The following is a 10,568-nucleotide window of genomic DNA, read 5'->3' on the forward strand; positions in this document are numbered from 1 at the left end:
CTACAGACGGTCTGTGTGTTAAAGATTTTCTTACCCTCGGGGGTAGGCTGGAGAGCGACTAGAACCATATTATATGGCTCCCTACCGCGACCGGTGTGCATACGGTGCACAGAATTCACTGGTAGGCCTTGTTCTAACAGGTCGGCTTTTACGAGCTCTACATCTAACTCTTTAGGGATTCCGCGTATTACAACGCGGAGTTCGCGCTCCTCCTGGAGCGTATACGTATGGAAACTTATACGCTCCTTACGGAGGTAAGAAGAGAGGGCCCTATGGTCGTCGGGTGTTTGAACCTTAATTTGAATGCCGTTCGCGAGGTTACGGGCATTCGTGAAATTTATATTTTTGGCCTTAAGGGCCAGGCAAACTCGATCCCAAGCTGCCTTCTCCTGAAGGATAACCGGGGGAGGGGTCTGGGTTTTATTTTGTGCCACCGGACGCGGCGACGGAGTGGCACGGGCTGGGGGCGCAACGGGAGTCTGAGGGCGGGGGCGCGACGCGTTCACGGCTTTGCTAATTTTAGCGGCCGCGGGAGCTCGAGACTCCGCGGCACGCTTCTTACCCTTCTGTACCAGGGTGAATCCATCCGTCGATGAGGCGGGGGCGAGGTCGACCTCCATGTCCGAGTCAGAGTCGGAGCACGAGGAGGCGGGTGCAGGCGACCTACGAGCAAGTGTAGGTGTTTTAGAGGGCGCGACGGAGGCCGCGGATGATCGCTCAGCTGAAACGATGGTCACGGCGGACGACGCAGCAGCTTTTCTCGCCAGTATAGGCGACACGGGAGCGGCAGGCACGACAGAGGCTGCGGTGCTCAATGCAGAAGCTCTGCACGCAGGTACAGGCGACGCAGGAGCAGCGAGCGCGGCGGAGTCCTCGAGAGGGCTCGCAGTGTGATTGGCCTTGAAGGCCAAAAACTCCGAGGCGAGCTGTGGGTGGCGAAGTCGGAGGAATTCCGCGAATACAGCGTCCATGATAGCTGAGTACCCAGGTGGGGCGGCCCCGGGTCTTGAAAACACTCGCCTTGCGGCGAGGCCCCAACTTCTCGGACCTGAGCGGTTCTATTGAACACAGGTGGCAATGCGGCGCGATTACTACAGGACAAAGAAAAAGCACAACAAAACAGAAATTACGAAAAGAAACAAAACAAATAAATACTTGCAATAAACCACTTTGTCGGCAGATGTACCACGAACACAGAAACAACAAAAGGAGACAAAACAAATAAAAACTTCCAGAAAGAGCACTTAGTCGGCAGATGTACCACAAACACAGGCCGCGCGAACAATGGCCGGGCTAACAAAAGCCGGGCGAACAAAGACCGGGCGATCGAGTGGACGATGAGCACGTCCGCACGTGACGGGTGCCTCTATCGGAATGCTACTACTGTTCCCTACTAGCCTAAAATGGATGGCCCCTTTTCCAGCTACGCCCGGACGGGTAGGTGAGCTCACGGGTTCAACTTGCGAGAATTTTCTAACACCAGCCCTAGCAAGAGCAGTGCTTCGCAGAATCTACCATCGAATCGGAATCCCGAATAGGTAGGAAAAAAAAAGAGGCATTTGGAATAAAATAAAAAAATCACAACATGTGTGTGCAACATTTTCAGTTCCCGTTTGACATCGAAGAGATAAAAATCAGTTTCGTGCAATTCAGATTCTTTTATATATCCAATTCAGGTTTCGTTTCAATGTTCGATGGATTTTCAGAAAATAGTATCTACAAGCTTTTACTCCGCTAAAAGTTATCGGTAATCTTTACGTCATAAATAAATGCCAATGCAGCGTATATTGTTAACTAGAGTAGCTACGTTGTCATTAGGAGATTGGGTATCAATGATTTCAACAAATAAAGCTAACTGATTCGGTGGCCCGGACTGTTGCGCCGAGGGTCGTGGGTTCTATTCCCATATATTTTAACTTATATAAGTATATTTCTCCGTCTCTGGTACATAATACAGGGAATCCTAAATTGGGGCCACATGACCGTGCGTGATTTATTTCAATTTTATTTATTTATTGCTTAGATGGGTGGACGAGCTCACAGCCCACCTGGTGTTAAGTGGTTACTAGAGCCCATATAATATATCTACAACGTAAATGCGCCACCCACCTTGAGATATAGGTTCTATGGTTTCAGTATAGTTACGTCTGCCCCGCCCTTCAAAACGAAACGCATTACTGCTTCACGGCAGAAATAGGCAGGGTGGTGGTACCTACCCGGGCGGACACACAAGAAGTCCTATCACCAGTAATTACCGGACACACAAGAAGTCCTATCACCAGTAATTATCATTTATGACTACTATTATTATAAACATTTATATTTGGCTCATAATGTATACTGAAGTGTTTTGAGTTTCTTTAAATAATTGATCTTATAGTATTTTCACGATATTAGAACCTATTTATAAGACATTTTTGTGAAAACTGATCCTACTTATTGCTTCGACGTCAAAAAGATGATGGTGCTTCAAATGTTCTTTGTAAAAACACAATAATACGTTCTTAGCTTAGAGTTAATAACTGGTGTTTTGTGGAAATCTCGTAACAACCCATTAGTTCCAAGTAATGTATGTTATGGAAACCTTATCCAGCATTATTGGTGGTAAAATGTAATGGCGTCTTTAAATAAAATTATTTGGAATTCTCTCTGTGGAGCATTCGATGACAGGTTTTCGCATACAGACGATATGATATAAAATTTAATTTATAGTAAAATCTTGCCCATGGACCACACTATTCTGCTAATAATGTGTTAATTTCACCAGAATTTACAATAAATTCGATACATCATTTTTAAATAGTTACAAGCTTGAAATTCAGTGAAATAAATGCAAGTATGACAAAATGTTTCATTATTTGAAATTATAAAACAAGTCGACATTAAAATGTAGTTTAATGTAGTAGTAATAAGGCTATGTTTTTGGTAAATAAGAAATAATTCTATTATGTTCAGTAATTTGTAATAGAGGTTTAAAAAAAACCCGAAATGCAAACTATATTAATGAAAATAACATTTAAATAAGTATATAATTAGTCCTTAAAATAAAACCTTGTTAATTATCGCATACATTTCAGATTAAATAAGAGATTAAATGTAACCGGATACTATTACTATGAGCCATTTAACTTCTAAATCATCTCATATAAATATAAAAACATATTAAGACTGTGAATAAGCTGTCGAATTCAATGATTCTCACAATACTTACTGTACAAAATTAAGGTCTTCTGTGTCCGTCAGGTTTTTTGATAGATATAATACTTTAACAAGCAAAGTAGGTATTAAAGATCATTTTTAATAAAAACTAGCTGACCCGGCAGACTTCGTAGTGCCTCAATCGATAAATAAAAGACAAAAGGAATCCGTCCGATGGGGGGGACATCAAAGGACAAACAATATTTAATTCCGAGAATGTTCATATATAAATACCTTTTTAACCTTCTCTGGACCTCCACAAATAATTTAAGACCAAAATTTGCCAAATCGGTCCAGCCGTTCTCGAGTTTTAGCGAGACTAACGAACAGCGATTCATTTTTATGTATATAGATAGATAGATAATAAAAGCGCACCCGATCCAATTTCGTTAGTAAACAGAAGCGGTTATAGTACATTATTTGACACTGGCTAAGAGTCTCAAATGAGGTCAGGTATCGTGGAACTTGTTGGATATTAAGTTTCCAACTTAAATTGACTCGGCTATCACTGTTCTGTCGGTTGAGGTCAATATACAACAATATTAAATTCAAAGAAGTAAAACTTATTTTTTTGATACTAGTTTTTTATATATTAGTGACTTAATGAAATAGCTAGGACATTCTTAATGAATCAACTTAATTTTTTGTTTATTGACTTGCATTTGTTTTCTTTTTATTAAGATATTGGTTTATAATACAGTACATGCTACTCTACACTTTTTTCTATACCTGTACTAACAGTCCTGAGAGGCTATTTCAGCTTTTTCTTGACGTGTAGATGAGCTCACGGGCCTTAAATCGGGAGTGTTGCTAGCACTGGCCCTAGCAAGAGCAGTGCTTCGCAGAATCTATTACCGGATCGGAAACACGACCCACGAGAAGATCCAGCGAGAAACTCAGTGGGCTGTGTCTATGGGAAAACACTATGCATCATAGTTCAACTTAAAACTTTCCACAAAGCAACTTATATAATATGTACTATGATTAAAGAATAACATTAACATGCGGTACTACAGTATTCGTGAAAACATATAACGTTTGAAAAGAAATATTTAGATTTGAAAATTTCACTGTTAGCTTAAATCTTAGCAGTATTCTTAAGTGTACCTCAGCCCTAACGTGAAGGCGGTGTATGCGAAGTTCGATATTGCGAAACAATGTTGTTCAAACATTGCTTACGATTTAAACGTATTGTGTCCCATTTGATAGTTGAAGTACAGTAAATGAGAACTAGAGAAGGTGAGGGTAATATGATTTATATACTTGCGTAAACAACGACCAGGGCTTTCGATTTTAAATGGATTCTATGCTAATAATCTGCGTCGTGGACTAATTTGTTCAGTTTTTCATTGTCGAACGTGGGATTTACTTTGATATCTGTGGGCGCCGCCATTCCTTACCACTCGACAGTTCGAGATAGAATTGATCGCGAAACACAATGTGGTTTTAAACATCCGACACTGAGGAAATTTCATTTTTTTATTGCTTAGAATCAGAACACCCGACCCTGAGGATTTTTTTGTTATTGCTTAGATGGGTGATCGAGCTCACAGTTCACCTGGTGTTAAGTGGTTACTGGAACCCATAGAAATTTATAACGTAAATGCGCCACCCACCTTGAGATGTAAGTTCTAAGGTCTCAATATAGTTACAACGGCTGCCCCACCCTTCAAATTACTGCTTTACTGCTTCCCGGCAGTAATAGGCGGGGTGGTGGTACCTACCCGTTCGGACTCACAAGAGGTCCTATCACCAATAATTACGCAAATTATAATTTTGCGGGTTTGATTTTTATTACACGATTTTATTCCTTCACCGTGGAAGCCAATCGTGAACATTTGTTGAGTATGTATTTCATTAGAAAAATTAGTACCCACCTGCGGGATTCGAACACCGTTGCATCGCTACATACGAATGCACCGGACGTCTTATCCTTTGGGCCTCGACGACATCATTAATTTTTTTTGTTTACTTACTGCTACTATTACTGTTATATTGTTTTCGGCTTATGGAAGAACGCTTACATTTTGGTAATGTTGAGTTTCGTGTCTAACGAAGAACCGGCTTTAAGCTTATCGTTAAGACTGTCTTATCAAGTTAACAAAAACACAGGCTAGCAACAACGAATACGTCCAAAGTTATTATTTCAATGTTGTTTCTCTTTAACCGGTTATCTGCGCGGCTTGGCGCGGCTGCCAGCGACGATAGCCGCCGAAAAGTTCCGAATGTTTATTTGTATTGTAAAAGTAACAGATTTTCGGGGAATTGTTTATTTTGGAAAATCAGTAATTTCTTGTTGCTTTATTAAGACGTTCTTGAAGCATCCCAACGTAATAATGTTGTTTTTGATTCGTTTTATTTTCATCGTGAGTTTAAACAAACGCTAGTTTTGTGTTTAGATTTTGAAGAATGAAATGATTTTTTTTTTTTTTGTTGCTTAGGTCGGTGGACGAGCTCACAGCCCTCCTGGTGTAAAGTGGTTACTGGAGCCCATGGACATCAACAACGTAAATGCGCCACCCACCTTGAGATATAAGTTCTAAGATCTCATTATAGTTACAACGGCTGCCCCACCCTTCAAACCGAAACGCATTACTGCTTCACGGCAGAAATAGGCAGGGCGGTGACGGATCTCGTTCACGTTTAGCTGTGATAAATACGAAGACTTAAGTCGGTGATGCAGCGTCGGAAATGTTTCGCGAAAAACCACCGAATCCCAGTGTGCTTAGTGCGAGTTTTTTAACGTTCTCGATAGCGTAAAAGTTAACTCAAATTAGAATAAAGTTAGAACAGCGCCTCTAGTGGCAAAAGTAGGCAAACATTCAGTCTTCAGTCTATTTCTTCTCAAAGCATTCGTTGTAAGATGCCACGGGGACTACGACTTCAAATGTCCACCTTGGTCAGCGGTATTCACCTTGCGATATCTATAAGCTATTTTTAATATCAAACGGGCCGTGGTAAGCCCATTTTGAATAAAAAAATATAATATTAAAAAATATAAATTGAAAATGTATAATATGTATAAATTACATGTAGGATATTTAAAAAGCCTCTTATTATATTTAACTTAGATTACTTACAAGATTTCTTACATGGTGTTTTAAAAGTATTTATTGTATTGTATAAATTGTACTACCGTAAATGGGGATTTAGGTATCCATTTGAATAGCCGTCGGTCATTAGACGTCCCTGGGCAATCTCTTGGCGCTTGCCAAATTTGCAAACTTAGAGTTTTTAAACTAGGTACATTGCGTCGTCGCAACGATCTTGGCAACACTGCAGAGCATTAGTGAAGTGAAAGTAACGAGTCGATAGTTATTGGTTATTTATAATCGATTTTAAGATCACTCTGTCGACTTGATTAGAAGTGATGATGTGGTGAAAGAATTGTCTATTTTTCACATTAAAACACATGTAATCTTAACAGCACAAGCAACTGTAGTCAGGACACTAATAATTTATTTCCCAGCATATTAGATACCTAATGTTTGAATATAGATAATGTTAAGCGCTAGGGTTCGGGATAAATAAAAAAATCTACCGAAGTACAAGTTAACATTGTATTAGTATTTAGAACACTTAAAACACTAAACAAACACTTTAAAATTCTCAATCCGCTTCTACCGCTTCGCTTCAGGTGATCCGTTCGCTGTTTCGCTTCGAGTAGTTCCGATGACTAACTGACTGCGTGCCATTTCCTCAACGCTTTTATAGCCGATACCACATCCCTAGAATTATCGAGAATATTCCACACATTTCGAGTTTTGTGTTTCCGCTATCTGATAATAGATGGCGTTGTATTTCTCGAGCATTCTGGGTGCTACTAGATCCTTCGATATTCGTTCGACTATTCGGCGATAGATGGCGTTACTTTTACCGGCGTAACAATAATATTCGTTGAAATAGTATAATAAATTAGTAAAACATTCCAACAAAGATTTCGTATTTACACGCTATACCTGGATCAAAACATTTTTGGAGATTAACAGCAAAGGAAAGATGATGGCGAGTTGGTGATATTGCCTGGTAGACCGACGGTCCGGAAATTGTTGTTTCGAACCTGTACGTAAGCAAACTTAACTTGAAAATGTCATTAGCGACATTTAGGAATTGATATGATATTTAGATTTTAATATAACTAGTCAGGTCATAAATTCTGTCACATGTTTAATGTAAAATAATTTAAACAAGTTTATTCATTATGTAACCATTCATATACCAAAATGAATTTAACAAAACATAGATTCTTATGCCACTAAAGTATATTCAAAATGACCTCCGTGATTTTGAATACAGGCCTTCAATCTGCGCGGCCAGTCGTCTATCGCAGCACGAACGAGGTCCATGTCAATATCGGCGGCTGCCTTAATCAAGGATGTCTTGAGTGACTCCAAAATGGGATGAGGCTTTGAGCACGCCTTTTCCTCCAAGTGTTGCCATATCTTGTAATCTAACGGATTCAAATCTGGACTCGAGGAGGGCCAGTCTTCGTGCCGGATGAAGTCGATTTCACGCGCCGCCAGCCAGTCTTGTGTGCTCTTCGCTCTATGAGCTGGCGCCGAATCTTGTTGGAATACCCAGTGCCTGTTATTGAACATGGTATGAGAAACAGGTTCCACAAGCTTCGTCAGGACTGTATTTTGATACCCAACTGCATTCGTTTTTACACCTTTCTCACAAAAATGTACCTCTGTTAAGCCCCAATAAGAAACTTCCACCCATACTATGAGCGAGGATGGAAAATGACCTCGTTGGACACGCGGAATACGGTTGCTCGCTTCTTCACTACTGTGTGCGTACACCTTATCATTTTGTTTGTTGTAGCTCTCGATATTTTTTTCCCGCGTACCGCTTGAACAAAGCGCGGCATCTCTTCAGTCTCAGGTCCATTAGACGAGCATTCAAACGATGTCCTCTTTTTCTTCGATATGCCCGAAGCCCTAAGTCTTCATTTAACACCCTTTTCACCGTGGTTCTGCTTAACCCCGTCTGAAGGGCCAACAGTTTCTGCTTACGTTTAGGATTTCTTTAAATTCGCGCCTTCACAGCTTTTATCACTGTTGGAGTCCTAACAGACCGAGGGCGACCACTTCTTGACCTGTCATCTACACTAGAGTCTTCATTGTATCGTTTGATGGTATGATAAACGAATCTTTTGGTTATATTCAAACTTTTCAGTATGTTAAAAATTTGAATTGGCGCGTAACCGCAACACGGTCTTCTTTAAGCGTAAACTCCATATTTAAAAATGAGTAAAATTCTAAAAGTATACATTTTTATTTTCATTAACAATTCGAAAATCTTCTTTTTTTTTTTTTTTATTGCCCTTGTAGGCAGACGAGCATACGGCCCACCTGATGGTGAGTGGTTACCGTCGCCCATGGACTTCAGCAATGCCAGGGGCAGAGCCAAGCCGCTGCCTACCGCTTAATACTCTCCACAATTCGAATTCAATAAACTTTTTTGTGGCCAGCATTCTAAAAGAAAAGGTTTTACTGTGTGACAATACTTATGACCTGACTAGGTATATTTGGAATTAAATGAGAATTGTGATTACGTATAGTTGATAAACCTTGGACGTTTTCGGCACTGCTTTGACGATCTATTGAAGGTGTGAGGAGAGTTTGTTTCATTTAAGTTTTTGTTTTCTTGCTTTCTAGCATATTTTTGTTGTTTTTAATGCCTAGATGGGTGGTATGGCTCACGACCCACATGGTGTTGAGTACACTGTGAAACTGGAGTGTAGTTGACTTAATAGCAAGTTTGACGAGTAACGCGTCCTCGCTAGTGCGTATTCTTTATGCCGCTTTGCATTTTGAAGGCTGAGAGGAGATTGTATTAGAAAAACAACTGACATTTCGATTGCAAGTTTCAATCGAAATGCTTGCCGAGCGCAACGGCTCCTTCCACTTGAAGAAAAAACTTTTGATGATAATTTGCGATCATCCAAGAACCACAGCCCTAGTAGCTAAGAACGAGTGTTTTTGTGAAAGAATTTTCTTCGTACACTCTACTAAACCTACTTGTTATTTACCACGAATTGCTAATTGCATCTCCAATAACTTCCCAAGTTGAGAACCCTGAGCGGAGGTTCCCTTATCTACAATACCAAAAAAAATCCCAAACTATTAATTTTAAATAAAATTAACAACGTTATGTTTTTCAGTTTCATTTCTCGTTACAAAAAAAACGTAAAAGAAGCAAGCGAATTGAGCCCGTTACTGCGAGAAGGAAATAACAATAAAACCGAACGGACCGTAGATACCGGCAAAGTTCCTCTAGACGTTATTTTTAACGTAATTAAAACTGTTATTGCAACGAGACTTCTTTCTATTAGAGCTTGCAACGCGGTTTGTGCTTTGTTTTTTTTTTTATTATTATCATCAGACCTTGAATAGAATAATAATATAAGAAATAAATCTTGTAGACGGCTGACTGATCCTTCGGCTGGTCGTAGGACCGTCGAGGCGATTCGCCCGGTCCTTGTGGATTGGGTGAATCGTGACAGAGGACGCCTCACTTTCCGGCTCACGCAGGTGCTCACTGGGCATGGTTGTTTCGGTGAGTTCCTGCACCGGATCACAGCCGAGCCGACGGCAGAGTGCCACCATTGTGGTTGCGACTTGGACACGGCAGAGCATACGCTCGTCGCCTGCCCCGCATGGGAGGGGTGGCGCCGTGTCCTCGTCGCAAAAATAGGAACCGACTTGTCGTTGCCGAGTGTTGTGGCATCGATGCTCGGCGACGACGAGTCGTGGAAGGCGATGCTCGACTTCTGCGAGTGCACCATCTCGCAGAAGGAGGCGGCGGGGCGCGTGAGAGACGCACAATCCCGCCGCCGTCGAGCGGGGGCCAGGGAGGCGGATCTCGCCCAAGCCCTGGTCCTCTAAGTGTTTCGGGTCCCCCTCACATGTCGGTCTGGGGACCGGCGAGGGGGGCCTAAGAAGACGACGTGCAAGCTGCTCTGCACGCGTTTTACGTAAGAGCATCCGGGTGATGGAAGGCCGGCTATCCTCGACCCACGCTGGTTCTGGCCCAGCGGGGTATTCTGTAGGGTAACCCACTCTAACCGGCGCCATCTAGGCGGGCTTCGGACAGTCTGCCGACCGAGAGGGCTGGTGGTCGTGGCGCCGACGACCGCCAGTCCGGCGTCCCGAGGGGGAGGGTGATGGGAGAGATGTGCTCCGCACTAAACGCTTCACTTTCCCCCCTTTGCCTTGTCATGAGTTCTGTCTCATGCGAGGTTTGGACGTTGGTTGTTGAGCGACAGGAGGTTTTAGTCAGTTCGACTCTGACATACCCCGCCCAGTATCCTCAGAAAAGGGCGGAAGTCCGGCGATTTCCTCCTGACCAAAAAAAAAAAAAAAGAC

The sequence above is a fragment of the Bombyx mori genome, chromosome 21 (genome assembly GCF_030269925.1).
Source record: "Bombyx mori chromosome 21, ASM3026992v2".
Classification (NCBI taxonomy): Eukaryota; Metazoa; Arthropoda; class Insecta; order Lepidoptera; family Bombycidae; genus Bombyx; species Bombyx mori.